Raw genomic sequence first — 17,690 nt, 5'->3', positions numbered from 1 at the left:
GGTGGGCTTGATGTGTCTGGTATCCATTAAGATGCAACATTTACTCGAACCTGTGGATTAATTCTCCTGCAGGAACTGAAGCAAACCAAGAGCAGCTGAAAGCCAATCAAGCACTGATCTCTCCCAATCCTTCTAATCACAGCCAGCTGTGAGTCCAAACCTTTTGCACTGAGGTTCCCTGGGGCGGTTCTACAGGAGCCCTGGAGTGAGCACCCTCAACTCTGCAAGGGCAAGAAAGAAGTTAATAAAATAAAACTTAATGCCTTCAATCAAGAGCCTGAAGAATAGGGTTGGGATGGTCCACAACCCTTTCTGTATTCATCTTCTCTCTCTCTCTCTCTCTCTCTCTCTCTCTCTCTCTCTCTCTCTCTCTCTCTCTCTCTCTCACACACACACACACACACACACACACAGCTGCCTGTCCCCAGAAGCCATGTGGTGTCTTCTGATGTTTTATTTTAAATAAAGGTAACCCCTTATTTTAAAATGCAATACAGTTGAGAACAGTTCATGTTTGTGGGTTTTTTTCCAGTGAAAATCTCTTTATCTCTCAAGAAGAGGTTATTTATGAAAATTCCTCGTAATTTTTTATAGAAATATTAATGATAGTTTTGAGATTTTAGAGTGGAGGCTGTACAAGTGAAGATGAGCATTCATGACCTCAGCTTAAACAATAGAAAGTCTGTATTTTTGTACCAGTCCATGAGCCTGTCCAAGTAGGAATCTTTAATTAAATATTTCATCAATAAACCCTGCAGTTTGCACAGGAACTTTTCATGTTGCTGGTCACAGTTTCAGTTTTACTCCTCCTTTGCGGAAGTTATGGGCAAGCAGTCTAAGAAAGAAGGAAGGGCACTCTATCTGTTCTTTATAATGCTGTGTCTATATAAGTCCTGGTACTGATACCTCCCAGAGGCAGAGCCAGTTCTCTCTCCACGGGGCTGATCTTTCCTGGCTCATAGATTTGAATGCTGGCTCCTGTTGACATTATTCTGGAACCCCTTGAACTCCCCTTTCCCAGTCTCCAGTTTCTGTCTGTTGCACTTCCATGTTTCTTTCTCTTAGGACTACTCATTGCCAGTTTTGACATACTTTTGAATTAGGACTCTCTGGTGAAGACAGCTAAATATGATATTACTCATTTTCTGTTGCTCTAAGCTCAGGATGCCATGATTTATCTACTAACCTAGATTTCTCCCATCATTAAAAATACATTTATCTCCCCAGAGCCAACTTTTTTTCCTTAGATTTATCTCTAGTTATACCTTCTCTGCCCTAACGATTTTGCTCACATTTAACAAACAGTTCCAATTATGCTCTAGGAAGCAGCATATACCACAGTAAGGGGCCTCAGAAACCTGGGATTACCATGACTCTAACATAGTATTCCAGAATTCACCAAAAACATTATACATAAAATAATACAGCCATAATCTATTCTAGGCTGTGAATAAGGACTAAATGATATCACAGTGGAAATGCTTCTGCGTAGGATAATTATAGATTTAAGGAGTAGATAGCATAAGTTATTAATTATCGGAAAAAGCTGAACTTCTGTGTGAAGTGGGCACCAGGGCCCATCATTTCACTCACAATCAACCTAACAGCCAAAGGAACACACAAAGAAGTGACTGAAGAGCATTTGTATCTGGTTAAGAAATAAGAGGATGCTGTCATCCAAGTATAGAAATCTCAGAAATATTACATCACCACATGCACATAAAAAGGCTAGATCAGGGAAGCCATAATTTATAGCATGTACGGAAGCTGATTAAATTGAAATTACATGGAAGATAGAACTGCAACACAACCACATCAAAACCTCCCATCTCCCAACTGCAGAATTGTGGGAACCATGGCGGGATGTGGGACCATCGGTCAGCCACAATTTTAGATCCTCGCCCATGTCTTGGCATGTTCTCCAGCACCAGAGAATTTTTTAAAAAAAGGGAAGCATCCAACAAAAAGTTGTACTTCTGCTTTTTATTTGACACAGGCAGAAATGGTAGGCAATGTAAGAGCTGGGCTGCACCTGTTCTTAATCAAAGACGTTGGGATGAAAGATAATGAGGGCACTGCCCCCAAGAATCTTTGATCAGACACAGAAAGACAGACATACGCACACACACTCCACCACCCCCCTTCACAGACTTGACAAGTGGAGACACGAACAGATGAGTGCACAAAATACAATCAAATATGTAGAAAAACATTGGAAACAGCACGTTCAAGTCAAGATCAAGGAGGGAACATGTGTATTCACCTCCTTTTCTTTTCCAAATCTCACTGAAATACTAAGTGAATCCTGGCATAGTAAGAAAAATGGGTGCTCTTAGCCATCCAACTAGCTGAAAACTTTCCCCACCTACAAACTTTTGGTATAAGATGAACGTATCGTGGAATGAGGAAAACCTGACGTTGAATTGATAGTAAGTTCTGCAAAGCTCTAGAGATACTGGGCATTAGACTGGGTCTGGTCAGCCTAGAAAATCTGGGGATGCCAAGAGGCAGTAACCATTAATTAACGCTACAAATTCCCTTCTGGGAAATGAAGGGTGACAGCCCCTGTGATTCCTAAACAAACTCCAGAGTACTCTTTTTTCATGAAAGTATATTTTGGATGAAGATAATGGTCACATATCAAGGAACAGAACATAGATATGTTTGAAAATCAATACTATTGTTCCAGTGACACAAAGGATCTTAGTTAGGGTTTCTATGCTGTGAGGCAACACCATGACCATGGCAACTATCTATCTATCTATCTATCTATCTATCTATCTATCTATCTATCTATCTACCTACCTACCTACCTATCATCTATCTATCTATCTATCTATCTATCTATCTATCTATCTATCTATCTATCTATCTATCTATTTTCCTATCTATCAATTATCTATCTATCATCTATCTATCTATCAATCATCTATCTACCTACTATTTATTTAAGTTCTTCTTTGTGTCTTTCACATTATGCCTCCTGGTCCCACCCATCTTCAGTCCCACCACAAAATAAAATTAAAGAACAAAAAGGGGGAATGTCATCAGTAAACTGCAATGATATACATTGAGTCACACAGGAAACCTCTTTATCCATATATTTTTATATGCAGGCTTTATCAAAAAGAACCACTGGTCTGGTTAGAGGTCCCTGGCCTCTACCACACCCCTGATCCACCGACACTAATGCCTCACTGGGATTCTCTTTTGGCATGCCATTGTTGTCCTGTGCTATGGAGATCCTGGGTCCACAAGATTGACCCCACACCATACACACACACAGACACACACATGCTCCTGCAGATCACAGATGGGGTGGATATTAGGGTGGACCAACACATAACCCTGGTTCTAGCACTGGGTAGTTGCAGGGTTGGTCAGCTGGCCAGCTCTCACTTGTCTTTACCACCAGGGTGAGCTCTCCATCATTGCCCTGGCTAGTTTACCCCTTGCAGCAACGAATGAGAGGTGGACCAGTTCTCCAGCTTACAGGTACTCACGGTCTGTTCCCCCACACCAGTACCTTCAGGGCCAGCTCTACTATTTTGCCCAGGTGAGGTGTAGCATCCAGTCTCCCCAATGCTGCAGAAGATAAGGGAAGACATAGCTCTCTCACTCTTAAGACCTCAGGGCCAATTCTCCTACCTGTCTCAGGCATTGATGGGGATGGTGGGCCATCTCTCTCCTGCTCATGCCACCTCAAGACAGATGAGTAGTGGAAATAACCCTCATCATCACAGCATTGGGACTGGCTCACCCATATCTCTGCTAACAGTGTTAGCTCTATTTGGCTGCCCAGGTGAGGAACATGACTTGTCTGAGTCATGCATGGGTTGAGGCTTTGGGTCAGGTCGCCCACCTGCTGCATGCTGTGAATATCATTGGTTAATAAAAGACTGCTTTGAGCCTATAGCAGTAAAGGGAAGAAAAATCTAGGTGGGGAAAACTAAAGTGAATGCTGGGAGAGAGAAGGAGGAGTTACAGAGAAGCCATGTAGCCCCGCCAGACCAGATGGAACTTTAGCTGGTAAGCTACAGCCATACCATGTGGAGATACACGGATTAATAGAAATGGGCTAAATTAATATGCAAGAGTTAGCCAATAAGAAGCCAGAGCTAATGGTCCAAGCAGTGATTTAATTAGTACAGTTTCTATGTGATTATTTCGGGGCTAAGGGGCCTCCTTACTACAGAGGCATGAGGGGGAAGTGGGAATCTTTCCCTTACTCATGCCACCACATGACTTCTGAGAGGGATATGACATGCTCTCCCATTCTTATGCCCTCAGGGCCAGCTCACCCATGCCCCTATGAACATGGCAAGCTCTATTGTCCTACCTAGGAGAGGTGTAGGATCCTTTCTCCTGAGTGATTCAGCCAGTGAGGGGCAGGACCAGTTCTCCTTAGTGTTACAGGCAGTGAGTGGTGAGGCCAACTCTGTACAGCCTTACTCTCTTTGCTTTTGGCAATATCAGGAGCCAGAGACATCAAGAGAGACCTGAGATGCATCATTGCCTAAAATCCAGACATGGGCCCCAGAAGAAGCCCAGGCCCAGACATCACCATGGCTCTTGATGACTCTCAAACCTCAGCCCACTCCTCCTTCCTTCCTTCCTTCCTTCCTTCCTTCCTTCCTTCCTTCCTTCCTTCCTCCCTTTCTTCTCTCTCTCTCTCTCTTTCTCTCTCTCTCTCTTTCCTCATTTTACTCCACTCTTTTGCTCACCATAGTAGCTCCTGTCTGCCTGTGGCTGAAAGGTTCTGAATGGGCTATTCTTTTCTGAGAGCCTGGGGCAGACTGCCTCAGGCCCCCATGTGGGTATCCTTGTCCCTGTTAGTGTCATGGTCCTGGCCAGGATCATGATTCCTCATCACAAAGAGATCATAGTAGTGACCAACTGCCTGGCACCAAGAGATAAAAGTGCTCCGGTTTGGAGCAGAGCTGCTCCTGGAGATTTCTCTTGAGCCTGGTCCAGGAAGCCTGAGCTATGATCCACTGAGTCTTACAGGCCCCAGCCACATGTTGGGAGACATGGGTGTTGCTGAAGCCCTCTCAGTGAGCCTGGCCTAGAAAGTCTTAATTGCGATCAATTCAATGGAGGTCTTTGTATTGGATGGCAACTCTTTTAAAGGAAAATATTTAATTGAGGCTGGCTTACAGTTTCAGAGGTTTAGTCAGTCCGTTATCACATGGTGAGAAGCATGGTGTCACGCAGGCAGACATGGTGCCGAGAAGAAACTGAGAGCTCTATAACTTAATCCGCAGGCAGCAGAAGGAGGTGGCTACAGTAGGCCTAACAGGATTACATGAGACCTCAAAGACCACTCTCACAGTGATGCACTTCCTCCAACAAGGCCACGCCCACTGCAGCAAGGCCACACCTCCTAACAGAACCACTTCCTATGGGCCAAGCATTCAAACAAATGAGTCTATTGGGGCCTTGCTATTGAAACCACCATGCTGAGTAAATGTTCTTCACTGGGTCCTTAAGAAATAGAGATGAAGTCATGTTGGTGATGAACAACTCTAAAATAAGCCGCAGAGTTATATCACATGACAGGACACATCCCACAAAGACTCAGGTATTTGAACGTTTGATCTGCAGTTGGTGATGCAGTTTGGGAACCTTGAGGAGGTTCTGCCTTGTTGGAGAAAGTACACCACTGACAGACCCGAGAGCTGATAGACTTGTCCCACCTCTAGCTCATGGTCTCCACATGCCCTTGACAGCCCACATCCATACTTCAGTCCCCGGGTATTCAATGCCCTCTTTTATTCTCCATGGGCACCAGGGACACATGTGCTGCACAGATACACTGCAGCCTAACGCATAAAGTTAAAAAAAATGTAACTTATAAATAAAAGGTCAGTTCATCCTTTTGTCTTCCTAGGAAAGCATTCTCAATCAGGAGCTTGTTAGATGACACACTGGGTACAAATGCTTGCCCCCCAGTTTAACAACCTGAGTTTGGTTGCAAGACCCACGTGGTGGAAAGGAAGGACAGACTCCCACAGGCTGCCCTCTGGTCTCCACATGTCATGACATGGACACCTGCACTCGTCCATGCCTCCTCACATGAAATCAATACATGTGAAAATAGTTAAAGAAAACAGCTTTATCAGTTATGAATTATGATCTCATTCAACATCCTTCAATGGCCTCTTATTGAAATCCCTTTCACTTGGAAACTTGCTGGATGTTAGTAAGGGGGAGCTGTTTCCTCTGGTCAGAAAGCCAGGCTGCCTATCTGATTCTTCTCCTGTTTTCCATCTGAACATATGAAAATTGCAGCACTAGGGATGTGTTCTGTCTTGATCAATGAAGTGTCTTTAGTATGCGCAGTCGCCTCCTTCGGATATCTTTAGAAAATGATTATATAAGTATGCACCATGTCCTCTCAGTCCTAAAGTCTGTGGTCAGAGTGTAATTCCTACCCCAGTGATCTTCAAGGAAAATCCCAGTAGACATGACAAATCTTCTATGGTACCAAGGGAGGAAAGCATCCATCTACAGTTTTTGCCTGGTTCAGCTTCCAAGCATCCTGTAGCATCTGATCTTGGAAAAGCAGTTACTTCTGGCAATTTTAAAGGTTTTTGCCAGAGGTCACTTTCTTAAATGTATTAAAGAGCTACAAGGTAACCTGAGTATAGAACTTATAACTGCTTGGCAGTTTTAGATTTCAAAATTATAAACCATAGTGCTTTGCAATGGTAATCATAATGTAATTATGATTGTATGTATCCCATGTTCTGTGTTGGAAGTACCAGTTCCTCCTCTAGTCAATCATTCTGACTGTATATGAAGATACACAGGACTGAGAACCCAGTCCATGAGTCCAAATGTGTGTGTGTGTGTGTTTGTGTTTCATAAAAATATGAACCTACACCTTTGGTAAGAAAGCTGTCGGTTTTCAAATGTTTACCCATGGTGCTCTACTGTTAATTTACTTGATTCTTGTGACTTAGAGGAAATAAACAGAGAACATATTATAAAACATTATAGACATTGATGTTAAAAGCCCAGTGCATCTTTGAATTTTTCTGATGTGAAAACTGCTTACGTCTGTGCAAGGCTTAGTGTACCAACCTAGGACTGCTGAAGTGTATGTATTTCAATTGCAGGCACCCAAAATGCAACTCCCACAGAACATATTCTTAAACAATATGTTGTAGACATCAGCTAAATAGCCTATCGTCACAGTTATATCATTACAGTTATTTCAAGTACAGGGAAAGTTTTATTTAATTAAATAAAACAGTCAAAACACACCCTATCACAGGGTGTAACACAATTTGAAGTGTTGGCAAGAACTAGGACGTTTTGGAAGCTACGTGAAAGCTTTAGGTGACCCTGCATCATCTAAACACATTGTATTTGTTAAGCCCCCTGGGACCCTCGGCACAACTAAAAGAGGATCCTGCTTGTCTGTTTCTATTCAGTCCTAACAGTCATTTCTTTTCTACAAAAGCACAAAGCTACTTTAGGTGATGATTGCCACCTTTCAGATGAATGATATGTAGAAGCTGCTGTGAATAGATCAATTATATAAGTGGCACAGACACATCCTGAGGCCTTAAAAAAAAATCACTCTCATGGCTGTGTATCTATGCCTTAAGTCACTGCTCTTTATTCCAACAACGACAAAATGTGCCTTTAATTTTTATCGAAAGCGTTCTTTTACTTCAGAAGGAAAGGGAAAGTCTGCTTCCATTTATTTAAGGCAATGGGAAGACAATGGAGCAGCAGGAGAAGTTTAACATGGGCATGGTGGTGTCTTAGGCTAATCGTTTTTCACCACACACGCGCGCAGCCGTGAGACATCCCTAAAATGTAAAACATCTTGCTTTTTTAATAACCCCTTGTGGTATGTTTTTACTTTAGCAATAATTGTATTTTCTTTTTTGCACATTTTATTTAACAACATTGCAGTGGAGGATAATGGGTTCCATGTGTTCGGGGCACCAGCAAAATGCCTAACGGAGAAACAATTAACTTTATTGGGCTCCTGTTATTGGCAGACACAGCCTTACACCCTTGCTTGTTCATGGTGCCGAGTCACATACGAGCTGCAAAGAATTTGGTGTCCTAAGAAATCACACGGCAACCTGAATTTAGAGCCAAATTCTCATTAAAATGTTTGTGATCCTGAACTCAAAACAGAAGTTAAAGTCCATGACAAGATCAGAAGATAAAGTTCACTTAGGTAACAAAATGTGCAATGATTAGGCCAGGGCAGGTAGCCAATGGATGTAAATAGGTCTGTCAGCCTCTTTCCTTCTTTTTTTCTCTTTGTTTCTTTTTGTCTGTCTATCTTTCTTTCTTCCTTCCTTCCTTCCTTTTTTCCTCTTTTCCTTTTTTCCTCCCTCCCTCCCTCCTTCCCTCCCTCCCTCCCTTCCTTCCTTCCCTCCTTCCTTCCATTTCTTCATTCTGTCCTTCCTTTCATTTTTTCTCTTCTTTCTTTCTTTCTTTCTTTCTTTCTTTCTTTCTTTCTTTCTTTCTTTCTTTCTTTCTTTCTGTCTATGTCTCTCTCTTTCCTCTTTTTCTTTCAAAAGAGCACACTGCATAATGTGAGACTATGATGCAATCATGGTCCATTGAGTAGGAAGCATTGCAACAATACTTAAATGCAGTTAAGCACAAGAAGTAATGTAGTTAGCTTTTATCAAACATTAACACTTGTACTGGAGAGTCCATAAAATTCTAATTGGCCTCGTCTGCAGAAAGCAGCCCCAAGAGGTTCTTTATGCGCCGAGCAGCTCTGACTCATGCCAAGAGTGTTATGAGAACATAAACTATACTAGCATAGCTGCAGTTGACTGGAGAAAGGGACTATGCACAGGCCACCCCCATGGAGGGATAAGTTAGGTGCACAGTAACACAATACATTTACAGCGACTCAACCTAAAGTTCTGAACTTTGTTGGGAATTTGGTGTAGGTAGGTTTCTCTTTTTACCTGAAAGATGAGAGTGGTTGATATATCTTGTGAAAGACCACCATTTGCTGTGGTGGCTTGAATGAAATTACCGCCATAGGCTCAGGTATTTGAGAGTTCGTTCCTTGCTTCGTGGTGCTGTGTGAGGTGGCTTCGGAGTTGTGGCCTTGCCGAAGGAAAGATGTCACTGGAGATGTGCTTTGTGAGTTTAAAGACTCGATGGCATTTCATGCTTATTCTCTCTGATTCAAGCTTGTGATTCAAGATGTTGAGGTCTCAGCTTTGTCATGCAGCAACATGCTTGTACCGCTCTTCCTCTCTTCCTGTAGGGAGTAGGGGAAGTCCTGAGTGACTGAAGTACTGAATTAATGTCCATTGCTGACATGAACCTAGTAGCCATGTACAGAACTCCAGTGCCTCATCCCTAGAGTATGGCAAAGTCTTGTCAGTTTGAGGCTCAAGAGGAATGGAAAAGCGTTCTTCTGGAGTGCAAATGCGAGTGAGTTAGTACCATGTGCAAATCCAGCTGCTGCAGCTTCCTCCTCCCAGATACTTGTAGCCTGAGATTGCTTGCCTGTAGAGATCTCCTTTCAAGACTAGTTAATGAAGGTTGTCCTTGCCCATAGTCAGTGTGAGCACATCCCCACTGAACCCCAGCTTTCCCGTACATGTGTCTGTCCTTTCTTCATTCTCTTGGTGCTACCAGTCAGATTTCCATGACCAAATTCACAGGGTTAGTGGCACCATCCTCTTTCATAGCCTCTAAAATCCTGGAACCATAAGCTCAATAAACTCTTCTATAACTTGCCTTGGTCACTGCATTTTATCAGATAATATCCTAAGTAAATCATCGAAATGGATCTGTTTCTCATTGAAGCACATGATATACTCTGTACTTGCACTAAGAATATGTGCATCCTGCCTTACACACATAAACACACACTCATACATGCACATGTATGTATGCATGTGTTCATGTATGCGTGTATGCTTCTATCTGTGAGTGTTCATATATATATATATATATATATAATGGCATGAGTGTAGAAGTCAGAGAAAACATACTGTGTTGTTTCTTGTTCACATAGTCTTATAATAAACTGTTCTTTGTTGAAGATAAGATGTCCATTATTCTCCTCTTTTAAAACTTACACAATATATGTGATTTGCCAAGGGTTTTCACAAAGAAAATGATCATTAATTACAGAATACAAAATTCACAGTCCAGATGAGAGAATATTTGGAGAAAGTCTCAGTGACCTTGAGACCTCTTTCCCTTGTGATTACTTCACAGTTAGGAGCATCAGGAAATGCGTGACAACATCAGAGTGTTTGCACAGATTCTTGTAGATTGGCATGTGAAGGCAGAGCAATGGATAATAAAGACACATATACATATGCTTCTTGACACTGTGGATTTAGAGTTTTCCTGTTGATTAGAAATTTCCTGTTGATGAGCAAAATCAACAGGCTACCATTTACCTACTATATTTACTTTTTAACTGGCTATTTTGTTCTTTAAGATGAGTCATGCTAGCTGTATTACTATTTCTGAGATTATTACCATGTTGAACCATGATAACCTTGGATATGAGTCAACGACTCAAGTTGCCAGCACTGAAACAGCAGTTGTCTTCTCCCATGTAACAGAAACAATGGACATGTGGAATATTTCTATTTCAGCTTGACTTTCGTGAATTCCCCTTAGCGGGCTGGCTTCTACTTTATATAATTATTTGAGTAGAACTTGCTAGAACCAGCTGTGTGGCATACCCAGAATTTTGTTTTCACTTTTACTGAGTCAGTATTTCATGGTATTCTCAACTGCGTTGACAAGCTGTTTTTCAAAGGAAGTATGGGATTCAGATGTCTTCAAGAGAGAGTCTAGGGAGCAGAATACTAGGGCAGATGGCTTTCAGCTACCACACCTTAGCATAGGTCCGGCTGCCTCTGGGCTTGAGCATGGTGAAACGGCTACTAGTACATCTGGGGGTCAGGCAGCAAAGATGGAGCACTCCTTCTGAGTGCAAGCCTCCTTTACCCTCTGCATTTCCTCGTTCCTTTGGTGAGGATTTTCCCCAAGCTCCACTAGAAAAGGCGTTCTTCCCACTCTACCTTTCTTCCTTCACGCATCCGTGCATGGATAGCATGTCCTCACCGCTCTATTTCCACTGTCTTCATTTTGTCTTCAAAAGCATTTCTTTAATAAGTCCTGTGTATTTATAATTATACCTGGGGACATTTATTTCCTTAGGCGATTTCTACTGTTGTTCTTCATCAAGGACAAATTAAATCTGAGAGGCTTTAGGGTGAAGAGGATAACTTTTGGCAGAGAAATTACTGAGCACGGACAAGGTCAAAGATTCAAGCTCCTGTAGAGCTTAAAAATAAAATAAGAGAAAAAGAAAAAAAAACTTTAAAGTATTATCTTCATTGTTGAAAAAAGTTATCTTCATTATTGAAAAAAAATATCACTTGAAAAGATAATGGGGTATGCCACAGATAATTTCAGATGAATACAGACTAGGTATAGCTTATAAAGAAGTCTTTTAGAAATAGAAGGGTGTTCACATATTAGCAAATCAAACAATTTTATGAGAACTATACATAGGTACTCACATGCATACTACAGAATAATCAAACATGTTACAGTGCATACAATCTAATTAAAATTCACCCTACCATAAGCTCACACATCATGAAATATTTACAGTTCAACCATCTTGCAATCAACACTTCCTCACTGAAATGTTGTATTTCAGCAATGAAAATAGCCCATTGGGTTGACAAACATCACCAGAATTATTGTTTCCCACGGCACACACCATCATACCCAGACACAGCAGAGCCAATGAGCAATTGAGTTCAGCTTCCAGAGGTAGCCATCCGTCTCAGCTATGTTAACAGCCAACCAGGCAGTTGTGTCGTGTGCTTAGGAACCATCCTATGTGTTTGGATATGCTCCTACCTTGTAGTTTAATCCTCCCTCTCTTTGGCCTCTGATACAATTTCTTTTCTACAAGTGGACCTCGTCAAGTCTATCCTCTCTCTTCCGGGCTACTTCACACTATATCTGGGAAAACAATCTCACCCAGGCTCCTGGGATTTTTAAAACAGACGGACTATGTGTTAACCCTGTCTCAAATGAAGTGCCTGAACTAATTAATCTAAAAATATTCTTAAATTCTGTTGGTCTTCCTTTCCTGTCACCAGAAGGAATTCGGACATTTGGCAGATTCAGGAAAATAAGAAGTGATTCTGTACTGATGCTGATATGAAAAGCTGAATTGATATCTGATTGTATTTAGTGCTTCGTTGACTTGACTCCCCCATTGAGAGACCCTGTTAGGACTAAACAAAAGACACCACTTTTAAGGACTGCCTATGACTCTGTGTCTTTGTTGGATTCTGGAAATGTCTGCCAGTGTGGAAGGCTGAGATTCAGAGTGTTTAGGGAGGCTTGCTCAGTGTGAGTCTGCTCACTAAATCATATCTGACAGGCGCTTGTTAAAGAACCTTCTCAACTCGCACAGTGTCTCTCTGGTCTAGGCACCAGTATCTAGCCCCCACACTAAGAAAACAGCTTTTGGAGACTGTTTGTATTTACACATGTTGGTTTTAGGAGTCCCCAGCAACACTGGGTGGCAGAATACTAACGACCCTGGCCATGAATTTCAATCTTTGTAAAGACTTGAGAGAGGTTCCTTGGAGCGATGTCTCTGCTGGTTTCAGGCATTTCATTGAAGAGTTCAGTACACGGAGGGAAACAGAACTTGGGTCTCCTATTTTTCTAAACACAGACCTAAAAAGATGCAAAGTTGAAGTATGCCCTTATATTAGAAAGACATTTTTTCCATGGCTTTGTCCATAAATTTCAATAGTTGGGGACCCCCAGTGACTCAAGGCAAAGCACCAGCAATCTTTTAAAATTTATAATGAGTGAAAAACTGTCTCCTGGCATAATGACATATTCTACAATTCAGGAAATAGTGTCTTACCTCTACCACAATATATGTGGAGGGCTGGTGGTTGCCATGTAATTCATGTTCTTCTTTTAGCTCCATCCTTCATGCTGTGTGTGTGACTGTGTGTGTGTGTGTGTGTACATCTAGCAGTAATAGATTAGTAAAAATTCTTTATCACTTTATAACTTATTATTATTAATTTATTGCTATTGAGAGTTCTCTAACTGAGACTGAAACTCACCCCTTGGCTACCTAGCCTGGCCAGTGAGTTCCTGTTCTTGGCCTCTCTAGCACTGGAGTTATAAGTACACACAGTCATCCTGTCTTTTGAAGTAGGTTCCAGGGCTCTGACCTTGGGTCTGAAGACATTAAGCAACAAGTGCTTTACCCACTGAGCCGCCTCACCAGCACCCCAAACCCCACCAACCCTCACTCTTAACAGCTGTTTGCAAAGGAAAACAGCTGCCTGTGTCTGTTTCATTGCTTTTTCACGTGATGCATGAGTAATACTGCCTTGTAATAACCATCTTTATGTGGGGAGACCTATCCCCACACCCTGTATGTTAAACAGGAGCTCCACTCTCAGTGCTTACGTGGACGTACATCACAAAACCTAACTCAGTGCCCGAGGACTGTCAGATTTTATGCACACATACAGCTTCCAAATAATTTAACTTAGTCTTCCTCTTAAGAGAACCATTTAAGAGAGAAAAAACATAATTGAGAAGTGGAAACTGTAAACCCTGTGATCTTAGACAAATGTGGCAAAGATATTTTAGACAGTATGTCCAAACCAGTTTGTTCTTGTTGAAGAAAAAAAAATACTTCATGTTTTAGAAGTTAGAATGTAATATTGTGAGGTGATTCGTTCCTGGGCAGAAAGGAAAACTGTGCCCAAAGCCATGAGAAAGGTTGATGGTAACCATGGCTTAGCATTCAGACTACAATGTACAGGGTGACAGTTTATCTCCCCTATATGTTTTTACTGAATAAATGCTGTACCTGTTAAAATTGTACCGAAGTAAGATGCATCTGGTATATTGTGTGATGCCAGTTACCCAGGCGTGAGTTGATGCAAGACTCTCCTTCCATTTGAGGAGTCCAGAATTAAATGGTCCTAACGTGTTCTGCCCATGGGGGAAGGTGAAGTAAATCCTTGAGAAAATTACCTTCATAATTCAGGCAGAGAGATGCAATTATTAATGAAAAAAACTGAGTCTTTTAGGTGTGTTTCTGCTTTTTTCATAAATTATCCAGCCTTGCTGTCTCTACCAATTCAATAATCATATTTACTTTCTTTTTCACTTCTTGTGGTAATTGCCTAGCAAGGGCCAGATTAGGACCTCTTTCTATGCCATCAAAATCACCCACAAAAAACAGGTCCAAAAGCCCTGGTTTGTGTAAATGGAAAGTGTAAAATCCTGATTTTTACCTTTCTCAATGCTGATATTTACACAAGCTTGGAATTTACACTGGAGCTTCACAGAGCTGGAGAATCACTCATGACTTCCCCAGGCCATGATATCTTTACCAAAGTGTTAAAGCACAAACACACACAAAAAAACAAATATATATGTGTGTGCGTGTGTGTGTGGCTTTGTGTGACTCTGTGTATCTGTGTGTGTATACAGACATATTTATATACATATCATCTGCCACGTGCATCTCACTGTGTTTATGTCAACTCCTGTTGGATTTCTCTGTAGTTAAGTCATTCTAAATTTTACATTCTTAAACCACAACCATTCTCTTTCCACCAGTACTAGTACTTTGCACTTTTACTAACTTCAGGGGAATAGAAGAAGCATTTAGGTGAATTGATGTTTATTATGTTATGTTATTTAAAGGAACTTGTAGAACAAATGCTTCCTGCTGTTGGTATTTGTAAACACAATTTTATTAAGCTAAAGTTATGCCCACTCATTGTGGCTGCTTTCAAATTACAAGAAGAATTTAGTAGGCCAACTGAAACCATATGGTCAGCATGCCATGAGTGTGTGCTGTCTGACCCAATACGGAAAATACTGGTCAATTCTTGGCTTAAGGAGATGACATGTGAACAGAGATACCTCACAGGAAAATCCTTAACATCTCTCAACTACAGAGGTCTGCATTTTACAAGTCTTTTTAAAGCTACTGATGTCTAAGGCGAGAAGATGTGCTCTCTCTCTCTCTCTCTCTCTCTCTCTCTCTCTCACACACACACACACACACACACACACACACACACGAGCATTTGCCGGAAAATGTGAACAGTGACTGACATTTCTGACAGCCAGCCAGAGCGAGTCCATGGTGATACTGGAAGCAAAGTCTGCCTCACAAGTGAGACCAATTGCAGCTGTCATCCGCTGTCAGTTAGGTTTAATTATTAAAATAAAGACAATTGATTTTGAGCACACAGAACCATGGGAGACATGAGGATCACTGTTCCCAAATAACTCTGCCCTGAAAATTCGTAAAAATACATGATTTTGATTGTCCTCCTGTCATTGCGAAAACCTGTCAAGCCTCCTTTAAATAAGAATGCAAATTAGTAGGACATGTGCCCGGGACTTTGAATTGGTGAAGTGAATGAAAGAAACACACATGTACTTTGCAGAAGAGTGGGTGGATACGTTTTATATGTCCAGTCCAGAAATATTTTTTCTTTAAGAGACTGAAACAATGACACCAAAAAGGAGGTGTTTTTACAGAGGCAAAATGTTGCAGAGTTGTTTCTGCATTGAAGAAAACGGTGCTTGGGTTGCTGGGCTCAGCACAGATGTCCATCTGCATGCTGTCTAATCTGAACACTGGGCTTCTTGGCACACGTTGTTTCGTTTCAACTGGGTGTTCTTCCTCTGGGCTATACTCCAGAGACACAGATGTGGAGAGACAGAGGTGGGTAGGGGAGGACAGAGAGATAGGGGAAGAGACAGACAGACAGACAAAGCAACAGAGACAGAGAGAATAGGATTAAGGAAACCTGAGCTCTGATTAATACCAGACCATCTTCTGGGAGCTGTTTATTTCCCTAAACGCACACCTGAGCAGAATAACCTGCTGCATTTGGTAACAAATCTCAAGTTTGTTTGTTTGTTTTCAGAATTTATACCTCACGGAAATATCTTGTAAAAGTAGAACATAAGACAAACACTCACTAATGTTTCTTTCTTTGTTGTTTTGTGTAGATGTTGGGAATCCAAATTCTCCCTCCTCTGATATAAGTTTTGAAATACGATATAAGACATGATTCAATAGAAATATTTTCATGTATGTCAATGTATCACCTCTTGTGTCCAACAGTATTAGAGCTTCATTTGCAAAATTCTGCCCTGGTTTAGTAACAGTTTAGAAAATATTTGTAAAGTTTAACTTTTCCAGTTTCTTTTTCTATCAAAGAAAAAATGCCACTTTCTCTCTCTATTTCTCTCTCTTTCTCTCTTTCCTCAGTGTATAAATTTGTGCTTCGGTATATTAAATTTTATATTCATTGTGTTTTTAATCATGATCTCCAGCATCTATTTTTTTATTTCAAGACTTTTTTTCATAAGGGTCCAAATAGAAGATCTGTGAAGGGTAATTCTGGGATTGCTGGACAGTTGTGCTGACTCGACTTTTTTTTTTTTTTTGTCAACTTAACACTGCTACACTTATTTGAGAAGAGGGAACTAAAACTGAGAAAATGCCTTCATAACACTGGCCTGTATGCAAACCTGCAGAACATTTTCTTAATTAGTGATGACTATGGTAGTGTTCCACCCATTGTGTGTGGTGCCACCTCTGGGCTGGTGGTCCTGGGAGCTTGTCATGCCGAACAAGCCAGCTCCATGGTGTCTGCATCAGCTCTTGATTCAGGTTTTCTGTCATGTTGGTATTGCTTCCCTGACTTTCGTTGATGATGAACAATCATGTGGAAGTATAACTGAATCAAACCCTTTACTCCCCAGGTTGTTTATTATCATGGTGTTTCATCATAGAAATGAAAACCCTAAGTAAGACAGAAGATGCAGCCAAGAGACAAATGAGCTTGGTTGTTGTGTTACAGTAAAACTTTACAAAGCAGAATGCATAGACTACTCAGCCCTGAGAAGGACCTCACTCAGCCCTGGGAAGGTACTCAGCCAGCTCTGAAAATATATTCACTCAGCCCTGAGGAGAACTCCATGGAAGGAGGTAAGGCCAGGGAGGTTGTTCACCCCACAGAAGGTGGAGGGAGAAGGTGGAGGGAGAAGGTGGAGGGAGAAGGTGGAGGGAGAAGGTGGAGAAATGACTGTCATGAGTTGTCCTTTGACTGCCACAGGACTCCACATCACACACACTCCATTTCACCAGCCAATAACTAAAGAAATGCAGTAGATTTTAAAATTGATAACATACAAGATAAAGGAAGTGGGAGAAAATTGCCAGTAAAATGATATCATCATCATATAAAATGTGACACAGACTGGAATAAAAGGAGAGGTTTAATTAAAATAAGCATATTCAAAAACACATAGTTCTAAAATATTTATTATTTGTCTTTTAAAACACTTTTTGTATAGTTTTATCTGCTCAGATTGCATTTTTTTCTGGTTTAAATGACTCTTCTTGACTTCCCGAGGTAAACATAAATTGAAAGAAAGACTTTTGGGATCTATTAATAAGTTCTGTCTATGCACTTGAAACCCTGGTGTCTCCAGCTATCATGCTTTTTGTCCAATAACTTTCTGTGCATATTCTCTTTCTTTATAAATCTCAACACTCATTTTAAAAAAGCTATCGTGGAGAATTTCTGAACTGAAGGAGAATGCTAGTATCACCTTAAAAA

Source organism: Microtus pennsylvanicus, chromosome 11, assembly GCF_037038515.1.
Source record: "Microtus pennsylvanicus isolate mMicPen1 chromosome 11, mMicPen1.hap1, whole genome shotgun sequence".
Classification (NCBI taxonomy): domain Eukaryota; kingdom Metazoa; phylum Chordata; class Mammalia; order Rodentia; family Cricetidae; genus Microtus; species Microtus pennsylvanicus.
This window is presented reverse-complemented; position numbering follows the sequence as displayed.